Source organism: Pantherophis guttatus, chromosome 3 (assembly GCF_059756535.1).
Source record: "Pantherophis guttatus breed Tessera chromosome 3, ASM5975653v1, whole genome shotgun sequence".
In the NCBI taxonomy this organism is placed as follows: domain Eukaryota; kingdom Metazoa; phylum Chordata; class Lepidosauria; order Squamata; family Colubridae; genus Pantherophis; species Pantherophis guttatus.
This window is the reverse complement of record NC_142065.1, coordinates 169574829-169599248: the sequence shown is the minus strand read 5'-3', so window position 1 is coordinate 169599248 and position 24420 is coordinate 169574829. Positions and strand designations below refer to the sequence as shown.

The 24420-nt window shown below is 37.6% G+C and overlaps 1 long non-coding RNA gene across 1 annotated transcript in view; it reads right to left on the bottom strand.

Moving 5' to 3' along the window:
- The window catches only part of LOC117672732 (uncharacterized), a 93235-nt gene that overhangs the window by 19349 nt on the left and 49466 nt on the right, over window positions 1-24420 (bottom strand). The window contains exon 2 of the long non-coding RNA XR_004593337.2: window positions 15507-15615. This is a non-coding gene — a long non-coding RNA (uncharacterized LOC117672732). The remainder of the gene's footprint in view (window positions 1-15506; window positions 15616-24420) is intronic.

Here is a 24420-nt window from a genome sequence, read left to right as displayed (position 1 = left end):
CAGGTGATATTTAGGTTGAACATTTACAAAAGTGTCCAAGTCACTCATAAAACTAAAGAATTGGCACATATATAGTATAGTCTCTTTTAACAAAGCATTTCAGTGAAATAGAACTATTTGGTACCCTAAACTATTTTCAAGAATATTTATGACTTGGGACAATTGGCTGGATGGCCAGCTAAATAACTTCTAACTTATATTTCATTTTGGTTCCTGAATAAATCTAAACTTTAAAAAAGTTTAAACCTTTAATTGCCCTCTCCCCCTCTCTCTTTGATATTCTTTTATCAATATCATGAATTTGCTGAATCAAAATCCTAATGCTATGAAGTTGATTAACTATCATTTGATTATAGTAATTTGATATTGGGAGATGGATATATGCTATCAAACTGCCAACTGAGTTTTCAAGATGCAAATTACACTACCTAACATTTTTATTTATAGATTAAAGAAGCAAAGAATGTGAATAATTTGTGCTTAGTCCCTAGACCTATCTAAAGGTAGTTTCTTTTACAAGAAAAAATTGAATTCAAGTGTCATTCAAAATTGTCACACATTTCCTTTTTTCTTACAAAATACTTACTCACCTCTCTGTATTAACTATATTTCTGCTGTGACCTTTGCCAGGAAAATCTACAAGGGGTCAAATATTGAAATGGGCTCCAAGACATTTGAAGCCCTACCCCATTTATCTATGTTGTGGGGCTACTGACCTGATGATGCAGCCACTGCCTTGAATTCCTTGACCACATTCCCCCCCCTCCATAGGTTCCCACTCCTGCCAGAATTTCATTGGCTTTTGGGAAATCCAAAGAAACAACATTGCTTCTCAGTCACTCAAAGCTTAGTCCCTTTGACCCATATAACCCTGACACTTGCCAGCACAATGTCCAAGTCTTCAGGCTCCTAGCAGCCCCTATTAACTGGATCAATTATTTTGGATCATTATGAGAATGACAGACATGTTAGGGCAAAACATGTCTGCCGGAGCTAAGCTAGTACAACATAGTCTTATTCTGTTTTTCTTCTGTACTCTTCACTCCCTGCTACTCCAAATGCATGCATTATATTGGCACAGGGACAAACCATGTACAGGGAAGTATTTTATACATTAATAAATGAGTGCCAGTGAATTTACACTATAATTTACCATAAGCCTTCAGACACACGCATCCACCCATCTTTGTAGTGAACAAAAGCTTCATTATTGTAATACGCACCTCTTGGGTCTTTCAGTCTTCATTTTACTCCACACTTCAGACCTTACAATGCAGTTCCCCTCATTGCTGAAGGAGTTCATATTATGACACATTTTACAATTAATTCCTTTTTATAAACACCTTTATTATTTTGTTTTTGTTTCTCATTTGAATAAATGAACACAGATAGGTAGAAGATAGATAGATAGATAGATAGATAGATAGATAGATAGATAGATAGATAGATAGATAGAATAAAATAAGAGAGACAGACAGACAGACATAGACAGACAGGTAGGCAGGCACAAACAGATGATAGATGTAGATAGATAGATAGATAGATAGATAGATAGATAGATAGATAGATAGATAGAATAAGATAAGAGAGACAGACAGACAGACAGACAGACAGACAGACATAGACAGGTAGGCAGGCATAGACAGATGATAGATGTAGATAGATAGATAGATAGATAGATAGATAGATAGATAGAAGAAAGAATAAGAAAGAGAGACAGACACAGACAGACAGACAGACAGACAGACATAGGCAGGCAGGCACAGACAGATGATAGATAGATAGATAGATAGATAGATAGATAGATAGATAGATAGATAGATAGATAGATAGATAGAGTGTTCCTTTATTGAAAGGAAAAACAAACACAAAATAATAATGGTCTTATATCAGTGACGAAATCCAATTTTTTTTACTACTGGTTCTGTGGGCATGGCTTGGTAGGCGTGGCAGGGGAAGGATACTGCAAAATCCCCATTCCCACCCCACTCTGGGACCAGCCAGAGGTAACATTTGCCGATTCTCCGAACTACTCAAAATTTCTGCTACCGGTTTTCCAAACTACTCAAAATTTCCACTACCGATTTTCCAGAACCTGCTGGATTTCACCCCTGTTTTGTATACAGTCTCTTCATTTTACAATGAAATAAGCCAATTGCCTTTGCAGGAAATTGTTAAAAAAGCTTGCTGGAAAACATTTCCATCTGCCTATGTAACAGAATTATTAATACCCCCATCTCATAGTGGAAAGCCTTTCCTGACCTGGTACCTTTCAAATTTATAGGACTACAATTCCCATAATCTCAAGCATATTAGCCTATTGCATTTCTTGAATGGCTGGAAAGTGTAATGGGCTAAGATGGTGGTAATTATTGTATCTTTTGTGGAGACCAGATATATGTGCAAGATGATACTGTCCCTGTTTAAAGGCAAACTCTACCAAGTGTTTCATAATTCAGAATAAGAGAAAATTTTGCCACTAATTTTCAGCAGTTGTGGTCAAAGAAAGTCCTTAGGTCCCAGGGACAGGATTTTGTGCAACCCTCCCTTCCAGCAAGTTTTTCCCATTTGTGGGAACATCCATCTAAATAGATTTTTGAAAAGTCTTCAAGGGCAGCCTTTGTGTTGCCAGAATTATATAAAAAGCATAGTAGCATTGTTAATGTTCATAGGGGTGAAACCACAAAACCTCTTTATTAGCAGAGATAGTATCATCTGTGTAACTGTTCACATTTTAAGACATAGCTGCAATCATCGTGATAGCTAGACAGCACTATATTTTTGGAACCTGTTTCTATGGACAATAGAAATATTTGAGCTTAAATGGGTAATTAAGATCCATTAGGTTTACAAAATACCTGTTGCAGCTGTTGGAATGAAAATTCTGCTGTTTTTATTAAGTCCTTCTCTTCCTTTTTCAGGCAATATTCAGAGAATTCAAGTTTATTATAGCCATCAATCAATGTCAAGCAACATTTCCTCCCAATTATATCTCTATGTTTATACATGCGTGTGTGTGTGCATTCCTTGGATGATTCTGCATATTAAGAAACTGCTTGTAATAGCTGCTGGTCACTGGCTGTCTCCTAAGCTGAGGAGACTTGATGTTTTGAGCCCTTCTTCAAAAATTAAACATTTGCACCAGTGGTGGAATTCAAAATGTTTGACTACTGGTTCTGTGGGCCTGGCTTGGTGGGTGTGGCTGAGGAAGGATACTGTAAAATCTCCATTCCCATCCCACTCCAGGGGAAGGTTACTGCAAAATCCCCATTTCCTCCCGATCAGCTGGGACTTGGAAGGCAGAGAATAGACGGGTGCGGGGCCAGTCAGAGGTGGTATTTACCGGTTCTCCAAACTACTCAAAATTTCTGCTACCGGTTCTCCAGAACTGGTCAGAACCTGCTGAATACCACCTCTGATTTGCACTACAGATAGGGAAAATACAAAATAATGAAAAATTTTGCTTTGGTTTTATATATATACTATCTCCATATGAATGAAATTGAGATATTAGGCAGATTGCTATTTTCTCTTTCTAATCTTTCTTCTTTGCTTTCTTGCAACTTTTATTTTTTTATTTTTTTCCCTCTCTTTAGTTTGTATTTTTTATTATTGTAGGTAAAACTTTAATATTTTAAAATGCAGTCACTTTATTATATAAAGCATGCTTCAAGGAAATAGACTTGTTTTGGAACTGAAAATGGTTAGGCATTTGTAATTAGTGTTAAAAATTAAATAATATTACAAATAATTTTCAAGTATAATACTGTTTTAAAATATTTTTATGAAGTGTTAATATTTTAAAATTCTACTTTCTGGTTATTGTTCAATCACTTCTGACTCAACATCATTTCCCGATGTCTGATTCAGTAATTGTTTCTCTGAATTCTTGTAACTGCCTGCTTGTGTCATCAATGACAGAATTAACCACTTTGTCTTCTCTTTAACTTTTGTTTGGTTGCCTTTGATTTCTCCAGTGACTCTTAACTTCACATTATGCATCCAAATATTTAAACTTTAACTTCATTATTAGTATTCCCAGTGAGCAATTCATCTAGCACTGAATTATTTTTTGTTCTTGCAGTCCTGGTTATTGTCAGCCAATTTCTCCAGCACTACAATTCAAAGGCATCAATTTTTCTTCATTCAGCCTTTCTAATAGTCAGGTTTTCATAGATGTTATTACTGGGAACAGCTACTACTACTTTGTTACTACTAGGAAAACTATGGCCAGGAAATATGTATTTTATAATCAAGGTGATGTATCTGCATTTTAATATTTTGTTTGGATCGGTCATGTCTTTTTCCAAACAGTTAGCATGTCTTTATTTCATAGCTACAGTCAACATGAACCTACAAATACAAATATTCCTTAGTGCCCTCACGCTCCTTGCCCTCTTCCTCCTCTTCTTTGTATTGAGTTGTCCCTCCAGCATAATCGTCCAACTATTAAACTGGTATCCTCAATATAGTTAAGGTTCTTGATGTTTCTGTCCATTTTTCATTCCAGGTTTACTTCTTGGCTCCAGCAATTTTATTATATGTTCAGCATATAAGTTAAATAAACATGACTATGATATCTAATTTTCTGTTTTGTTCTAACTGTTGCAATCTGGTTATCATATGCATCCTTCAATAAGCAGTTGTGGTGATGTAGTAAATTCCTATTTTTAAAGGATATCTAGAATTTATTGATATAATATGATATAATATGATATAATTGATATTATATGATAGCAGTCTTTCAATACTTGAGGGGCTGCCACAGAGAGGAGGGTGTCAAGCTGTTTTCCAAAGCACCTGAAGGCCAGACAGGGAATAATGGATGGAAACTGACCAAGGAGAGATTCAACCTAGAAATGAGGAGGAACTTTCTGACAGGGACAACAATCAACCAATGGAACAGCTTGTCTTTGAAAGTTTTGGGGGCTTTATCACTTGAGACTTTCAAGAAAAAATTGGACTGCCATTTATCAGAAATGGTGTAGGGTCTCCTGCTTGAGTGGGGGGTTGGACTAGATGACCTATAAGGTCCCTTGCAACTCTGTTAATCTGTAGTTGGCATTGTTAAAAGCCTTAATATATCAATAAAGCAAAAATAGATTTTTTTTCAGAACATCCTTGCCTTTCTCATTATCTATCCTCTTCTGAACCCTGCACTTCTACTTTTTCAAAACAGATCATTGTATAATGAAGAGGAATGACAGAAGATGGGCTTGTTGATTGGGGCAGCATTTTGGAGAGTCATCGACTTCCTAAAGGCACACGTGACATCTAGCATCATTATTTGCACAAAATTCCTTCAATTAAGTTTTTTCAAAAAATTGCTTAAGCTAGTTTGCATTCTATTTAGCTGCTTTTACTGTTCTACCTTTTAACATTTTAAATTGTTTAATATTAATTCATTATTTATGTAGGCTAGAAGTGTAAACATAGAACAGTGGGGTATAAATATTCAATACCATAAAACTTATTTCCAAACAGTGAATGTTATAAAACAATATTGATGATGTACTACTGTTAATTATCATACACTCTGATTTGCTTCTATAATATAGTGTGATTTACCACTTCTACTTGAAAATAGTACTTTTTAAAATTTTGCTTTGGCATTTTATGCCTTCATTTTTTCATTATCATTACTTTCTGTTAATGCCTCTGGTAATTTCCAAAACACAACTTGCATTCTTTAAATAATAAGAAATAAATAGCCATTTTCTCAAATATATCTCAAGTGTTACTTCTCGTCCTCTTTTAAAATAATGCTAAAAAATGTTAATAAGAGCTAAGTGACTTTGTCAGTGAAAAACATAGGCAAAATATCACCATGGATTATCAGCCTCAATATTGGATTATTAGTTCCTAGGATAACAAATCATCCCTTTACCTAGACTAATTCTGATGGATGCAGTCCCATTGATTCAACTGTGGCTGATGAAATAATCAAACACTACAATACAAAACAAAAAACAAAACAAAAAACAAAAACAAAAACAAGTAAATAAAAGAGAAGGATGAAAATCAAAAGGCTTGCAATTTTATGATGCTGAACTAATCTAGCAAACATAATTCCTAAGTATGGATTTAGACATTTTTTTAATGACCAAAATAAGTATATTTGATTTCTTCCGTACTATGTTGATTGTTTTTCTAAAACATCTTTGGTGCATTTATGTCCATAGCATGACTGAAAAGCAACTGTAGATAATTGTCACTTGTTTGATACCCTGCATTTCATTAAAGAACTCAAGGGGCACAAGTGATGTTCCATTCTCCTATTGTTGCTTACAATAATCCTGAAAAATAAATGAGGCAAAGAGAGAAAGAATGGCCAGAAATCATGCAGAGAGCTACCATTGGTAAGGGTGGATTAGAATCTGAATTTGCCTTTTCCTAACCAAACATCTTAACTACATAGCACAATATCTCTTGAAGTTATTAATATTAATGAAAGGAGTTATTCTGAAGGATTCACATCCTTCCAAATACAGCTATATTGTATATAGAAAATGAAACATTTGAAATAAAATTTCGCAGATGCCACAATTATTTTTCTTTACTGTCAACCAAAAAGTTATTGAGAATCATTTATTGTATGCTAAAATCAAGAAAAAAAATAATCTTATTCCATTTCCATAAAAGGTTTTTACAAAGAGTTGTCATATGTCCACTTTCATATTTAATTCCAATCTTTATGCAGACATTACAACGTGATGGCTTTTGAGAAGTAATCAAGAATATATATCAGCATTAGCAGGTAGACAGGGTTTTTTTCTGCTAACACAAAAATAGGTCAAATATGTGAGCTGGGAGCCTCATAATCATCTGGATAAAAGGTAGCTTTAATAAAAAACAAACACTTGAATTACTTTTGGATTTATTTTGAAATGATTAAGAAAATTCAACAGACCCCTTGAAGGATCTATAAAAAGAAAATAATGGTAAATATATTTTAAAAATATTAAAAGGACTTCAGGAAAATGCTTTTTTAATGGGAAAGGATTTTGTTTTGGGTTTCATTGCTTGGGAGAAGGTCTGTTATCTTTATAAGCTATTTCTTTCACAGCTCTTCATCTATACCTATATTAAATATTGAACTTGAGTCAAATCTTGAAATGAGAAAGAAGGGAGAGAGGATTTCTTTTTTCATTATTTCCCTATTAAAGCATTATTGGAAATGCCAATGTATGTATATTTGTTATGTTCAAGAACAAAAATCTTATTTTTCCCCCTCTTTTGAACATCAAACAGTGACTCTTTCATCAATATTTTCTTGCTCTCTCTCACTCTACCACACATACATTAATGCAAAGTCAACTAGCATAGTTTTAATTAGTATTAAGAAACTGCTGAACAGAACAGTCTGTTCTTAGTCTAGGAAAAGACTACCTATTTATTGAAAGATGATACATAACTTCATAGGGAACCATTCCCAATCATGCTGGTGTTAAAATTGCAAACTATGCTTCAGGATATTATAATGCAAGGCCGTTGCTTTTGTACTTGGGCCACCACATCTCAAATAGGATGCATAATGTCTGAAAATCAGTTAGCAGCATTATTTGTTTCTTTTCTCATGTCAAACAGCATCTTTCTCTGTGACTTCCTGAAATGCACTTTTTGATTCAAAGTCCAATCCAATTAATTATCTTTAATCAAAGGCAGAATGCCAGGACATGTTCAGAGATAAAATAACAAATGTACTATCACTCTTTTCAGAAATAATATGATCAATAGGCCAAAATTAACCTCTAGTCATTGGACTGTAGTGTTAGATGAGTTTTCTGATGAGGCAATCCTATGCCAACCTATCTGACATAAGTGAAATAAGATCTCCTGAACATAATAATATAATTATACAAGTAAACCTTAATCACTTGATAATATCTGAAGAACTTTGTGAAATTGGCTTTCATAGAAATAATCCATAAAGACATTTTAGGCAATCACTGTAACTATATGTTCTTGGAATTATCAGATTTATTTCAAGGTAAAAAATGCAAAGCACAAATTAGCTATAAACATATTCTTGCTATCATATTATATATTGTATTAATTGTGTAGTGGGTTGTGCATAAACTGACCATTCTACTTTGAGACATTATCTGGATTTTTTGTAAACAGCTCATCTTGCTCCACCAGGTATAATTCTCACCTTGACATTCCCAGTCTCTAGAGACCCACTGTTATAGGTTATGTACTTCTTCCAGCCCAGGCTTACAATATAACAAAATTCCATTTTTCCTTTCCTTCCTGGTCAGCTGGAATACAGTAGAGCGCTAAATGAAGACTATAGTTTGATGAGGATTGTATTGGATGTATTTCCTGCATACCTAGATAAATGGGGAGAGCTTTGAAAGAGTTCTCACAGCAGCCACATGAGCCTTCCAAAAAGCAGCTGAGTTAATGTCTTAAGGCAAGCATGAAAGCATATCTGTCAAATGCTTTGCATAATCCTACTTTATGCATATACTGTAGGTTCTGCTCAAAGTTACAAAAGTTATCTTACTGCATGACTGTGTGGGACCTATTTCAAGTCAGTAGAGAGACTGATGAACAGATGTCTATGGAGATTCTCAGTCATCCAGGTCATGGCTGTCCTGGAGATGCTTTTTCAAGAGGCAACTGGACTTTCTTGTTTTTATTTGAAAACATTTTGCTTCTCAATCCAAGAAACATCTTCAAAGAAAAACCAGAAAGTCCAGTTGCCTCTTGAAAAAGCACCTATGGGACACTGATGAAAAGGATTCCATTTGTGTGGAGCTGGGAACAGGTTGACATTCCTCTACTGAATGTAAACCTTGGTAATCTGCTGAGATTGTTGAGATGAAAATGACTCCAGTTTCTCAGCAACCAGAACCCTTTCCTTAGAGTCTGGCATAATTCAGTAATAGATATTTTGCACTATATATTTTTTTTAAAAAAACCTTTTGTCTGTAGCATAGCTGTGATTTCTTTTATAGCATTTCAAAAGCTTCAAGTCAGCTCCTGAGACACTTCTTACCACCTGTCACTTCTCCACTACAAAATGACCAGAGGGTCTTGTTGCCATAATCTCATCATCTGTTGAAAATATGGCAATTGGGGTGGCAGTAATATATAATCCTTTTATAGATTATAAAGGTCATTGTAAGTTTAGGAAAGTTCTTTAAATGTACTGTAATGGGCTTCCTTCTGCTTTCTTCCATATTTGGTCCTGTAACTGTTTGCAGAATAATGGAGCTTTGAAACAACTAACTAGGGGCAGATATTTTATAGATGTTTTTGAATTACGATAGAAATTGAACCATCTTGAGTGAATAAAATCTTTACCAGTTCCCTCAGGTTGCCATTATAGCACTTCATTACTCAAGAGCTTTAATTCCATCCTTCCCTCCTCTTCCAAATGTGTTTCCTTAGTATAGAAGTAACACACAAGAAAAGCTTATTCCCCTTTTGTGCAGAAGTTACCAGTAATAATCTACCATTCAGGAAGGGAAAGCAATTTCAGGAATCCATAACTTGAAACTAATAAAAGATACTCTTCCTGACAACCATTAGAAAAAGAATGTAGTATTCCTCACAGTAAATGTAAGTGTAGTTTGAAACCAATAAGAGTCCTGGAATGGGGCGAGGGGGGAGGGTATCTAAAATAAAGCAATATGATTCTCTTCATATTGCAGAGTGAAGAATAAGAGATACCCATTTGAATTTTTGCTAGACTCATATCTTTTGTTCCTTATAAAATGCCAGCCAGCATTGCAAATAAAGGAATTTATAAAATTAGACTTTTCTTCCCAACTTATTTTGCCGCACATTGGTTCTCCCTTCATGTCCTAATGACATTGAGGATTTTCTGTATTTTATCTGAACAATATTGCTTTACCTTGACAGCTCATCTGCTAGTCATAACTCTTCCTCATACAACTATCTGCATGTCTACTGGTTTCTCTTTTTTATCTGGTCAAGAAAACTGTGTTCCCAATGCTCTAGATCAGGGGTCTCCAACAGGGGTGGATTCTACTTAGCTCGTTCGCAATGGGGCCAGGCACGTGCACTCGCTTTGCTCACACGCGCGTGCTCTTCTGCACATCCATTCTGATGATGTCAGGGTTGGTGGGCGGAGCCTCCCACTGGTTTTACTACTGGTTCTATAAAACTGGTGCGAACCAGGGGCCTCCATTCTTGGCAACTTTAATTCCCAGCTAGCTGGGGAATTCTGGGACTTGAAGTCCTCCAGGCTTAAAGTTGCCAAGGTTGGAGACCCCTGATCTAGATTGCCTCTGGCTCATTAGCACAACAAAAGAATTCAGATGCACCATCTTATACATTATATTTACAACTTATGTCTTTGTCAAATTTACCTGCTTACCCATGCATCTGGCTCAGATTTACTAAAATATCATCTTTTTGTCAGTAAGTAAACTATTTCTGTAATGTGGATCATCATGTTGTGTCCCAAGTGCCAACAGATATTTAGTGTTTGCCAAGAACAGATCTGTGAATGTTAGCACATTTACAGCCATTGTTAAAGAGAGACCAAGACAGACAGATAGACACAGTCAACAAAAATAATATACTTGGACTTCTCTCAGCATTGACAATACCTCATAGTATTCAAATTTTGTACAACGCTTTATATTGCCAGATACCAATAAGTGTGTCATTATATTATAATTAGTAGTTAATCACACACTGGCATCTAGTGAAGACATTTTTCATTTTAATGGTAATTCAAAAGATGACTACCATGTAATTTGTTTGGAAGAAACAACTGCACAATTACTCTGTTATTAACACAATAATTACTAAATCTGTGCAGAGTATTTTATGGTCATATTACAAAATATGATGACCATCCCTACAAGCTTCAAGGCAGCGAGGTAGCCACTCACGCAATGGCATGCAATGGGAAGTGCTAAAGCAAAAAAGAGCAATATGAGTTGCCATATATTTAGAAGAGCCACTATATATATATATCTTTGGTTATTCGGGTTTTCTCCTGCATAAAATTGGAAGTGTCTTGGTGACGTTTTGACGAAGTCTCATTCGTCATCTTCAGGCTGGTGTTTTCGGCTTCGTGCTTCTAGGAGCAATGTGAGATCGCAGCTGTTTCTTCTTTTTAACTGCTAGTGGGGGTGTGAATTGATTGGGTGGGAGCTTGGCTGTGTTCTGATGGGGTGGAGGTGTGTTCTGATTGGTTGGGGGTTTGGCTGTGCTCTGATTGGATGAGGGGTTGGCTGTGCTCTGATTGGATGGGGGTGTGTTCTGTTTAGGTGGGGGTTTGGTTGTGCTCGTGTTAGTCTGAGTTGCAGGGGGATTTGAACTGGTGAGCTGCATTGCTGTTGTTTGGCTTCATGTTCTTGGTCGTTCCACATCTTCATGGTGGGTGTCAGTTTGCTTCATGCATGGATTGGAGGGATTTAAAGTGGCTAATGATGCAGCTGTGGTCTGACTTCTGGTTTGTGGCTGTGCTTCATCGGTGTGGGTTTGCTTTTTGTGTGGATGTGTGGTGGTGACATCCTGTGTGGTTTTCGTGAGTGTGGGTCTGGTGTCATTCTTTGTGTTAGGGACTCGTTTGTCAATGAGGGCGGGTTTCCAAATGGCTGGTAGGCGGGAGGTATCATCTCGTTTATTCATGCTGTGTGGGCATTTTTCTATCTCGATGGCTTCTCTGATTATTCTGTTGTTAAGATGTTCGGTTTTGGCGATAGTTCTGGTCTTTTTAAAGTCAATATCATGTCCTGTGGCTTTAAGGTGTTGGACCAGGGAAGAAGTTGGTTCCTCTTTTCTGACTGAGTTCTTGTGTTCTTCAATGCATGCACTTATTCTTCTGTTGGTTTGTCCGATGTATATGGTGGGCCAGGCGGAGCATGGGATTTCATATACTCCTTGATTTTCTAATTCAATTTTGTCTTTGGGGTTTCTTAGAATGGTGGATATTTTTTGGTTTGTGCAGAATGCTGTCTTGATGTTGTGTTTGTGGAGGATCTTGCTGATTCTGTCTGTGGTGTCTTTTATGTATGGGAGGAGGGCTTTGCCGTTTTCTTGTTCTCTGTCTTGGGTTTTAGTGGGGGTTTCTTTTTGGATTAGGTTGGTAATCTTATTTCTTTGGAATCCGTTGGATGTTAGTACATTAGTGAGAGTGTGTAGTTCGGTTTTTAGGTGTTGTTCGTCAGCTAAGCGTTTTGTTCTGGAGATGAGTGTCTTGGCTACGGAGTTGATCTGTGCTGGGTGGTGGTGTGAGAGTGCGTGCAGATAGCGGTTTGTGTGTGTTTTCTTCTGGTAAATGGTGTGTCCTATATGTGTGTGTGTGTGTATATATATATATTTTTATATATATATATATATATATATATATATATATATATATATATATATATACACACACATACACACATACACACACATACATACATATATTCATATATATATATCTGGTGGGTCAAGTAGATGTGACCGGCAAGAGATTGTCCCCCAGATAACCTGGTCCCAAGCCATGAAGGGCTTTAAAGGTGACAGCCAACACCTTGAATTGCACCTGGAAGCAAATTGGCAACCAATGCAGTTCCTGCAGGAGAGGTGAAACATGTGTACATCAAGGTCTGCACAAAACCATGTGGGCCACTGCATTTTGCACAAACTGAAGCTATAGTGGTCTAATGAATCATATCCTTTTGATGTGCCTTATCCTACTAGAGTTCTGAAATTGAGTCCTGAAACTGTTAGCTTAATATCTTATTACAAATGCTTCTAAATATATTTATTTATTTTATTTTATTTTATTTTATTTATTTATTTGTCAAATACGTATAAAATAACAGATATAAATATAAACATGATTATGAATACAGGATAGGGATATGGGGACAGTAGGACAGGATGGTAGGCACGCTGGTGCACTTATGCACGCCCCTTACAGACCTCTTAGAAATGGGGTGAGGTCAATAGTAGACACTCTAAGGTTAAAGTAATAGGAGTTTGGGGAAGTAACCACAGAATCAGGTAGTGCATTCCAGCATTGACCAGTCTGTTGCTAAAGTCGTATTTTCTGCAATCGAGTTTGGAGCGCTTTACCTTAAGTTTGTATCTATTGTGTGCTCGTGTATTGTGAGCAGAGGAGTGGAGTACTCTTCTTGTGAAATACCTCTGAACTCACTCAATTGTATTAATGTCCGATATACTGCGGATTCCAGGCAGATGAGCTGTATTCGAGAATTGGTCTAGCAAAGGTTTTGTATGCCCTAGTTTGCAGTACAATATTACCAGAGAAGAAGCTTCACAAGATTAGGTTAACAACTCTTAATGCCTTTTTGGCAATGTTGTTGCAGTGAGCTCTGGCACTTTGATCATTTGAGATGAGTATGTTTCAAAATAGGTTGTTTTAAAATGAGTTTTAAACAATAGGTTGTTTTAAAATAGGAAGTTTAAACAGTCAAGTTCCCTTTCATGTGGCATGAAACAAAGTAGAAGCTGTTTTATTGAATCTGCTCCATAGGAATTTCACCACCACAGGACTGAAATAAAAAATACATGGTGGGGAAAATAATAAAAAAAAACCTGACCAACTCACAATATAGTAATCTCAATTTCTTGCCACCTCTATTCAAAGAATTTTTTTTTAAAAAAAATACACTGGATCAAAATAAAGGCTTCAGGGTAAGTTATCTGTGGCAGAAATAAATTGCAAAGGAAAAGGACTGAGCTTTTTCAGACATATTTCAAAGCCTCTAGCTCAGTTCCACTGCCTGCTTTTTTTTTTTTTTTTTTTACAATATTGTGGCTGATGCAAAGAATAATTGCCATATAATGGGGGTAATCAAATTTAGGTAAGGAGTCAATCTCTCTATTATAATTTTAGAAAGGATATTATTATGTGCATGGTTCAGGGCACAAATCTGACGAAGTAGAATTATACTAGCAAGATCACCCACACATTCCTATGCATGGCATACAAGTCAGTTGAAGCCATTCAGACAAGAACATGTGCTACCTGTATTACCTGCAAAGACCAGATATGTTTCCCCGAGGCTCTTATTTGTGAATTCTCTCTAACCAAACCAACACCACTGAAAGAAAACAACAACCACAAATACTCACAAATATGAATTCCAATCATATTTTTTCTTAATTCCAAACATATCAAATTCTACGCATGACAAAAATTCAACTACGAATGCCAAGACATGCTATTAAGACTTGTGGACTTCAACTCCCAGGCTGGCTGAGGAATTCTGGGAGTTGAAGTCCAAAATTATGGACTCTGGACCTCTGGTATATACATAAGGTATGCTCTGGGAAACGGACTTTCTCACATATTAGGAACCTATTAGAGCTTTAAATATTGGTATCAAAATCATGGGATCTTGTTGATATGACATAGATCTTTGTGAAACCCATTTCAGTAGTTGAAATGAGAGAGCTACTGGGCATGGATGACTGCAGCCAGCCCCAACTTGGAGTTGAAGTCCACAAGTCTTAAAGTTGCCACAGTTAAATATTTCTGGGTATACATTAAGACCTGTTAAGATAGTGCTCCTCACCTGGGGAAAGTGGATCATATAGTTTGAGAGAAACCATTTTTTCTCTAATGTACATTTTGGTATGTTCTTCCTCTAGTGGGTAGGTTGGAAATTATTATTATTTTTCTATAGCAACAACTTGCCTTGTCCTCTTGTCTCCTGTACAATTCTGTGTCTCTTATTGTAGCTACTGTGGTTTCATTTTTATTTAGGTGTAGAAATGTGATAAATTAACAAATAAGTACATATTTGTATTTCAAGTTATGGTTTTATTCCATGGTTTTAAGGGGTGCAACTTGGCCTGAGATCTTAGGATCAATACTGGTTCAACAGTATATGGCATCCTTAGGCCACACTGATTGAAGGCACCACCTCCTGGCAATATAAAGAATTGTAATTTGAGAATGATTCAGAAGAAAGGGTGGTTTGGCATCTCTATTCTTTGACAATCTAAGCCAATGCTAATAGAATGCCCTGAGAAAGCCACACCTACAGTAAATGAAAGCTGGCAGAGACATACTTTTTTTTAAAAAAAGTTATAATGCCTTGGTGGAGATTGTAGTTAATAATTCTACTTGCTGTCTTCCAGGACTTTGTCTTCTTTGACTTTCCAAGTTAGTCTAATTCTTCCCAGTACTCGGTCAGCCAAATATTAACCAGATCAAGCTATTTACATTCTGAGTCCAGGAAAAGTCAGTTAGGGGCTGTCCTTACTAAGCTACTATTAATTCATGAAGACATGGCCATTGTCTATATGCATTTGGGGGCTTGGCATTTTTAATGGTGAAGTGCAGACCCAGAAATATTTTAATCAAGATAACACAACCTCAAAGGTTTCTGCATCTTTGACCTACTCAAAATATGACAAATGTGCTGAAACAGTAACTCCTTGAAGGTAGATCTAACAGGCAGGAAGAAAAAAAAAACCAAGATGCATATATAATTAGAAGGCATGCATAATAATTTGTGCATGTATAATCAGCTGAAAGAAAGAGACAAATATACCTGTGTCCTTCTAGAAGACCTGCTATGGTATGATGATGTGTGAAACGTGTAATGCAGTCCTCTGTAGATTTCCATGCTTCTGCAGTTCAGAACATGAATTTCCAGCATTCTGTAAAAAAAGATATGAAACATTCTAAATGGAGACGCACAGCAGGTGCTTTTTAAAGTTAAAGGCCTTGGCATTTGGTCCAAAAAAATAGCTTTAAAAATATCAGAGATGTCTGCCTTGCATAAAGAGCAAGTGATACAGTCTAGATAAAATGAAAAAGGTCATTGTTAAAAGGGAAAACTTTTGTAGCTCAAGAAACAGACAGAGGGGGATGTAGAAAGAATCACAATCAAAAAGACTGCTACCTTTTTGATAGTAAAGAGTTCACTTTAATTACTTTGCAGTTAGACTTCCATTACTGCCACCCTATGCTGGACCAAAGCACGGAAAGGTCAATCTAATCCCCAAATACGTCACCTGGTTTTATGCTTCTATTAACTTGCTACATTGCAATGCAACAGGTGTTTATTTAGAAGTAAATCATCCTGAATTGATCTACCAGTTCTATTGGATTGCAGTTTCCATTTTGCATTGTCTGAAGATCGGCTTCTTTTGCCCATCATCAATCTACTATCAATTATTTTTCCCAGTCAGCCTGACTCTTAGTTCCATGGGAAAAAGTCAAACATCTGCACAATGCATAATTTTCTATTACATCCTGGCATTAACTTTTCAAGTTATTCTAAGGGCATCCTTAGCTTTGGGGGATGCAATATTTCATCAGAACCCAATGAAGTTTATTTGTGGGAGATGCATAGTTAATGGAGGTTATTGTCAATTAATTTTCAGGTAGAATTAAAAGGATGGTAATAATAATAACTTTATTGTCATTGTACGGGTATACACAGTATACCCATACAACAAAATTCACTTAACACCCAAAGACCAGGTCCAACACACATAACAATCCCCAAACACACTCCCACCCAGCACAATTCCTCACCCCTAAACCACCCAAACATCCACACAACAGACCAAGTAATGCTGTCCAACAGCTCACCGATGGGGGACCTTTAGTTCATTGTTGACTGCAATTATAGCTCTGGGATAAAAACTATTCAGAAAATGTATAGTCCGAGTTTTAATTGTTCTGTATCTTCTGCCAGAAGGCAACAGTCCAAAAAGATTGTAAGCAGGATGGGAAGAGTCTCTGAGAATGTTATGCAACAGCGAGATTCGAAGATGTTGTCCAGGACAGATAGCTGGAGTCCGATGATATTCTGGGCAGTTTTAATGATTCTCTGTAGAGCTTTTTTGTCCACTACAGAGCTGTTTCCATACCATGCAAGAAGGCCATATGTCAGGACACTCTCAATGGTGCTGCGATAGTAGGACAGTATAGTAGGGCGGAAGTAGATGCTGAGATAGATATATCTTCCTGGAAGATTCTTTTACTACCTGTAGTAATGGCTGCACGTATCTTTTCTCCCCTGTCTATTTTTTCCATATTCCATAGATTCACATAATGTTTAGTCACTGCCAATAACCTGAGTAATGAGACCATGACACCAAAAAAACATACATTGAACATGTTAATTCCGGAAAGGAACATCCAAGAATTATCTAAAGGGAAATTTCAGCAGAAAAAAAACCATGAATAACCAGTCTAACTGATTCCTTAAAGATCAAACTTCAGCTGACTAAGGCTGAATCCTATATAAAGAAAAATAAAGCGATAAAACATTATATACATTTGGAGAACAGCTGCATCAAAGATGTGATTCAAAGAAACCACTTATTGCACTGGCTTTTTTCTTCTCTTGACTTGTTCCCTTTTCTTAAAATATTTCAGCCTTAAAGCTTATCTTCTAGATATTATCAGGAAAGTGGCAGGCTGTGACTGTACAGAATGTAAAGCAGAGTTTTGCCTGGAATTCTGCTAGTGCCTGGTATACTGAGTCCACTTACATTTTTACCTTCTCTTAAGCTGCAGAGAACTTTACAGAACAGTTAATGTATCTATAAAAACAAAGTTAATTATGTTTTCATAGAGATATGATACCATTCATGAGGAAGAAAAAGTTCTTCCCATGGATTGAATAAATTTAAATGCTTCTATTCTTGAACTGGACATCCACACAGTTGTGAGAAAGGAGCTAGTTAACTCATGTTCATGAATTAAATGTAACCATTCCCTTAACACCTAATTCTATATACTACTACAACTCTCATTGTCATTACCTTTAACTGACTAAAATGGTGTATCATAAGGCAACACTTTTTTAACCAAGGTACTTCAAATAAGCTAATTTACAGAGTGTGTGCAAAATCCAGGACCTGAGAGTCTGAAGGGGATGAAATTTGGGGGGAAAGAATGGCTGTTTCAGTGCTACTGGTTGCTGCTGCAGTGATGTGATCCTCATTTTTAATGTTCTGTGACAGTTTTCCAGCCAGTCTTGCAATCCTTTGTTCCCTCCTCCACCCACCAGCAACCATTTACCTGCCTGCTGGAAAGGGAAGGGAAGAGAAGGGAAGGGAAAAGGAAGATGTCCAATGCTCCCTGCCAGATTCCCCAAAGAAACTCAAAAGGGAAGCCAGCAGAAAATCAGAAGTCACTCTGGCTTTTTTGCCTGTTTTTGTGTTTTTCTATTACTCTGTTTTAGAGTAAATATCTCTAAAATGAGAAGCCAATGGGGCATAGGTTGTCTACAGTAGTAGGTTGCTACCATTCGGTCCAGATCTTGCGAACCAGTAGTATATGCGGCGGGAAGCTCCGCCCACCTGCCTGGACATCATCACGGATGCTTTATACATGCACAGAAGTGCCGCGAGCAAGTGAAGTGAGTGTACGCACACATTCGCTCCCGTTGTGAACTGGTAGCAAAGGTAAGCGGAATCCACCTCTGGTTGTCTAGTATGTTTCTAAAGACCTACATAATCTCCAGGATGGCTATCTTGCTTCCTCTTTCTATGCTACAACTGTTTGTTGAATTAAGTTGAAATAGTTTGCTCTGGAGTGGCATCTCACACAACAGTCCCTCTCAAAAATCACAGATTTGGCTCTGAATGGTAAATCTTCACAGCTACAACTTAGGACTCCAATCACTTAGGAGCTCAGTTACATCCGCTATCTCAAAAGAAATTTAAAAAGAAGCACTTCAAAATGAGGCAAAAACCAGATGTTTGAATGTGGGAGGAAACAAGCAAAAAGAAAGCAGCCTTTCTTTGAACCAGAAAAAAAAGGGGGGGGCAGGAAAAGTTTTAGCAATTGTACAGAAGGACCAACATGCAACAGTAATACCCTGCACAAAAGTAATGTTGTAATGATCACATATGCAATTCCCTCATGATTTTCACCCTTGGACATTGGTTGCACAGGTTGTGCTTGAAATTATGCAATTAAATCAAATGAATGGAAAGCTATTCTATATAGGCTCCTAACTCAGAATAATTTTAAAAATTATCCTCAAGTGCAAGGCAGAATAAATTCAAAGAACATCCTTCTCAGACATGTTTCCTTAAAATAAATTGGAGTTCAAAGTCTGTAATATTTGGAAGATTTAGAGTTGGAAACCTAACACATGCAGAAGTCTGTAAGAAAGAAACAAAAAAGGGTTCATTATATCTGTATGATCATAGCATCTGACAATAGTAACTCATTTATGCAAATAATTATTGCCTGACTGCATGGATAGCTTTGCATGCCTTTCTCCACTGGACTGCATGAAAAAAAAATTGGACATTAATTGGACAAAAATTGGAATTAAAACAGGCCTGCAACTGCAAGGCAGTCTTGAGCTCCTTCATGTCTCTGTTTAGAAATAAAGCATTTGCCACTGGGCATTAATTCAGCAAAGTACTTCACTTGATCTGATTAGTCCATTGGATTGTTGCTGAGCTAAGCCTCTGGTGAAGCATTCACTCCGCCTTTTCTCTTTACCTAACTCTCATGTTTAATAAAAGTTGCCAGGAGCTAGCATTTAAGTATGTGCCTCAGTAAAACCTTCTGCATAAGCTATAAAAGATGAACACCACTATTGGTACAATATTGTAAGCACAAGTTGAAATGAATGGATACCTTCCAAATGTCTGTATATTTGCAGCAGCATATGCTTCAGGGAATATTGACATTTGCCCACTAACAATTAATCACCCTGAAATATTTTATTCTGGACATAGGGAAAGGCAATCTGCTAGCTGAAAACCACCAAATGAACCTGTTGTTATCAATGCCACTCTGAGTTATAGAAGATAGGGAAGCAAGGTTCATCTGGAACTGCTTAAATGCTTTAGCTGCATGAAATGGACTTCATTTTATATTTGCCAACTCGTTTCTATTTAATCAATAATTTTGTATCACATTAAACAGGATAGAGTTTTCTGTGGGAGTTAGGTTGCTGTGTGTCTTCGAGTCAGTGCCTGGATAGCCCCTGCAGGTTTTTGTTTTTGTTTTACGAGATTTTGGAAATATGTCTATGGAAATATTCAATAATTCAGGTCATGGTTGTCCCAAAGGTGCTTTTCTCCAAAAGGCAATGGTACTTTCTTGATTTTTCTTGAAGGTGTTTCACTGCTCATCCGAGAAGATTCTTCAGTTCTAATTAACTGGTGGATTTATATTCTGTTCAGTCAGCCAGTTGCTAAGACTCTGAGAATTGTTGAAAGCACATCAGGGTTCATCTGTGTCCTCAGAGTCACCTGAACCAGAACACAAACCAGTGTAGAACCATTTTAGGATTGCTGATAGGACTCATTATAAGCAGGAGATAGGTTCTGTCATATCCTTCCCCCTCTGTTGAAAGATGTTCAGTTTTAACATAGATAGCCTCTTTGACTCCTCTTTCAAACTAGTAGCCCTGTCTGTCCAGAATGTGAACCTTGTTGTCTTCAAAGGAGTGGCCTTTGCCTTTCAGGTGCAGATGAAATGCTAAATCCTATCCTGATGAGTTTGATCTCTTGTGTTATGCCGTGCACTTTTGGAGTGGTTGTTTTGGTTTGGTTTTGATTTTGGAAGTAGTTTGTTGTTGTCGCCCTCCTAGGGCTAAGAATGAAAGTGATTGACCCAAGGTCACCCAGGAGGCTATGTGTCTAAGGTAGGACTAGTACTCACAGTTTCTTTATTTCTAGCCTGATGCTTTTACTCCTATAACAAATTGGGTCTCTGGGGTTATTGGGATCAAATTTGCTGATGTGTGCAACATTTTATTCGTCCCAGTATATTCAAGATGATTGAAATTCCTGAAAGTATGGCCATCTGAATCATTGATCATATGCTATATGAGCTGTGTGCGTGTGTGTGTGAGAGAGAGAGAGTGAGTGAGTGAGAAGTAAGGAACAGGGGAAAGAGAAAGTAGAATTTTGGAGGCAGAGAAGGATAATCAATAGAATATAGTCTGAATTTTATTAATATTGACTGAGTTTACAGTACTGTTTTGTTCTCTCAACTTAAAGTTCAGAGAAACATTAGGGTAGTGATCCTTTCTAATCCATTTTAATTGAAAAGATGAAATAGAAGTGGAACAAGCATTTATTGAAAGGTCTATTTTCGTTTTCTAAAATTAAACAAGAAATAAAACCAAATTCTAGGACAGAGAGGGTTTGTCAATAAATATACAAGTACAATATTTTTTAAAGACAGCCAGTTTGTGTAATGGTTAACAGTCTACAAACCAGAAGACTATGAGTTGTAGTCAGAGGTGATTTCCAGCAGGTTCTGACAGGTTCTGGAGAACCGGTAGCAGAAATTTTGAGTAGTTCGGAGAACCGGCAAATACTACCTCTGGCTGGCCTCAGAGTGGGGTGGGAATGGAAATTTTGCAATATCCTTCCCCCAGCAGTGGAGAGGGAATGTGGATTTGGTAGTATCCTTCTCCTGCCATGCCCACCAAGCCACGCCCACCATGCCCACAAACCATGCCCACAGAACCGGTAGTAAAAAAATTTGGATTTCACCACTGGTTCTAGTCCTATCTTAGGCATGAAGTCAGCTTGGTGACTGTTTGGTCACTCTCTCTCAGTTCTAAGAAGAATGCAACAACAAGACACTTCTGAAATCTTACGAAGAAAACTCCAAGTAGTAACCAATCCACAAAATCATCAGGAGTCAAAAATAACTTGAAGATACCAAAACAAAACAAAACAAAGCAAAGCAAAACAAAACACCTTAGATCTCTATGGATATTTGATACCATCGATCATGGTATCATGCTGCACGGTTGGAAGAGTTAGGGGTGGGAGGCACTGTGTTTCTCTCCGACCAGTTGCAGTCTGTGTTGGCAGGGGGGCAGAGGTCGACCCCAAGGCCCCTCATATGTGGGGTGTCACAAGGGTCGGTCCTCTCGCCCCTTTTGTTCAACATTTATATAAAGCCGCTGGGCAAGATCATCCGTGGTTTCGGGATGAAGTACCACCAGTACGCTGATGACATTCAGCTGTATAACTCGACCCCGGACCACCCCAACGATGCCCTTGAAGTGATGTCCCGGTGCCTGAAGGCCGTGCGGATCTGGATGGGGAGAAACAGGCTCAGGCTCAACCCATCCAAGACCGAGTGGTTGTGGTTTCCGATGTCCCGATATAGTCAGTTGGCACCATCACTGACTATTGGGGGCGAATCATTGGCCCCCATGGAGAGGGCTCGCAGCTTGGGTGTCCTCCTGGATTCACGGCTGTCTTTAGAAGAGCATTTGACGGCCGTGACCAGGAAAATTTTTCATTAGGTTCGCCTGATTTGCCAGTTGCGTCCCTTTCTGGATCAGGACTCCTTACTCACGGTCACTCATGCCCTCGTTACTTCCCGCCTGGACTATTGCAATGCTCTCTACATGGGGCTCCCCTTGAGGAGCACCCAGAGGCTCCAACTGGTGCAGAGTGCGGCTGAGCAGGTGGTTATGGGAGCGACATGGTGTTCCCATGTAACACCTCTTCTGCGCGAGCTGCACTAGCTCCCCGTGGTCTTCCGGGTGCGCTTCAAGGTTTTGGTTACCACCTTTAGAGCACTCCATGGCTTAGGACCTGGTTACCTACGGGACCGCCTGCTGCCACCAATAGCCTCCCACCGGCCGGTACGCTCTCATAGAGGGGCTCCTCTGGGTGCCGTCTGCCAAACAATGTCGACTGGCGGCCCCCAGGGGGAGAGCCTTCTCTGTGGGGGCACCTACTATCTGGAATGAGCTCCCCCGGAGATACGGAGGATCCCGGATCTGTGCACCTTCCGCCATGCTCTTAAGACCTTTTTATTCCACCAGGCTGGCCTGACCTAATCTTTTCCCTTCTTTCCCTTTTAAAATTGTAAATTTTAATCTATTTTAAATTATTGGGCTATTTTAAATCTGTCCTGGGCCAAAATTGTTTAATTCTGTTTTACTTTGCTTTTAAATTTTGTATTTATGTCTTTTATCTGTGGCTGTTCACTGCCCTGAGTCCTTCGGGAGTAGGGCGGTATATAAATCAAATGAAATGAAAATGAAATGAAATGAAAATATTGCATGATTATTAATTTATGAAATTTCATAGCACAAGATGTGTTAATAATTATTTGTTATACTTCATTATATACATAATGAAAATTTAGGTAGGATTGTATGCTTAATCATCATGACAGTTAAAATACATGATTAGATTGAAAAGATTCTGGGATAGCCATTTGAAAACTATCTGAAAGAACATTGGCAGAAGATGGTGAGAACCAAGAATTGATAAATAAGATTTGTCCAGAAGATTGGTTGTAGCAGAAAACCAAATGTGTTGTCTGTCAAACAACACATTTGGTTTTCTGCTACAAACAAGTCAAACAAGTAAATAGTCCATTTAAACTATTTCCATTTTGTTTCCATTACAGCTGTCGAAGAGTAGACATGAAGGATAATAGCATTTGATCATCAGGCACACCAAAATAAGAAAGTTATATTCTTCACTATGTTAAGCCAGAGGTGAACAATTTTGTATTTATTTATTTATTTGCCTAGTAAATAATTTACTTACTTATTTACTGAACTTACTTATTTACTGAACTTCCCACCATTTTAAGCAGGGCTGGTAGGCTAAGACCAAATAGATATGACTTAGGGTACTAAAATATTGAGGCATCAACACCAACCCCTCTTCCAAGCAATTCTAAAAATACACCATCTGTCAGTTATCGGAGCCATATTTTATTTTCCCACACACAAAAAAATCATTCTCCCAAGTACAAGTAGGACTGGCCTCAGAATTAGGTCTTAAACTGAGGGAGAACTAGAATAGAAATATGTGACATGGTCAAAAAATTAAAGTACACTTAATTACACTTTTGAAGAGTTTCTGTCAATTTAACAAAGAACAATGCTGGCTAGTAAAACTAAATTGGCCTAGACATTGTTATACTGCTTAATGCTTGCTTGTTCAAAGGGCACTGTTGTTTCTGAGAGAGATGTTTGCTGAGATCTGCGGGAAGATTTGCTGAAAACCTGGGGAAAAAATGTACTGTGAGATCTAAAGAAGTACCACGAAGATCCAGGATGTTGGAAGGTGAAAGGTTTTACCCATTGGAAAAAGGCCAGCTTTGTTTTATTAACAGAGGGAAATTGATACCAACATCTTTAAGCCTTTTCTCAATTCTAAATAGTAGCAATAGTAGTAATTAGAATAGTTAGAAAGACAGAGTAATAAAGACATTGTTAAAAGTTTGTTTTTCTTGCAATAATGTCTTGTAAATAACCTGAAGCTTAGGGCCAACAGCTGGGGATATGATCTTTCCTTTTTAGAGATATTTATGTTGCCACTTTGGTAAGTGCTGCAGCTAGACATAGAGAAATATAGCGGGGGGGGGGAGGCCAGAAATATGTTATAAGATAGCATGGATACACAGCTGTCCGCTTGAAGGGAGAACTGGTGGTAGAAATAAAAGGGAACAATCTGACAACAGGATTTTAGATAAAAAGCTGA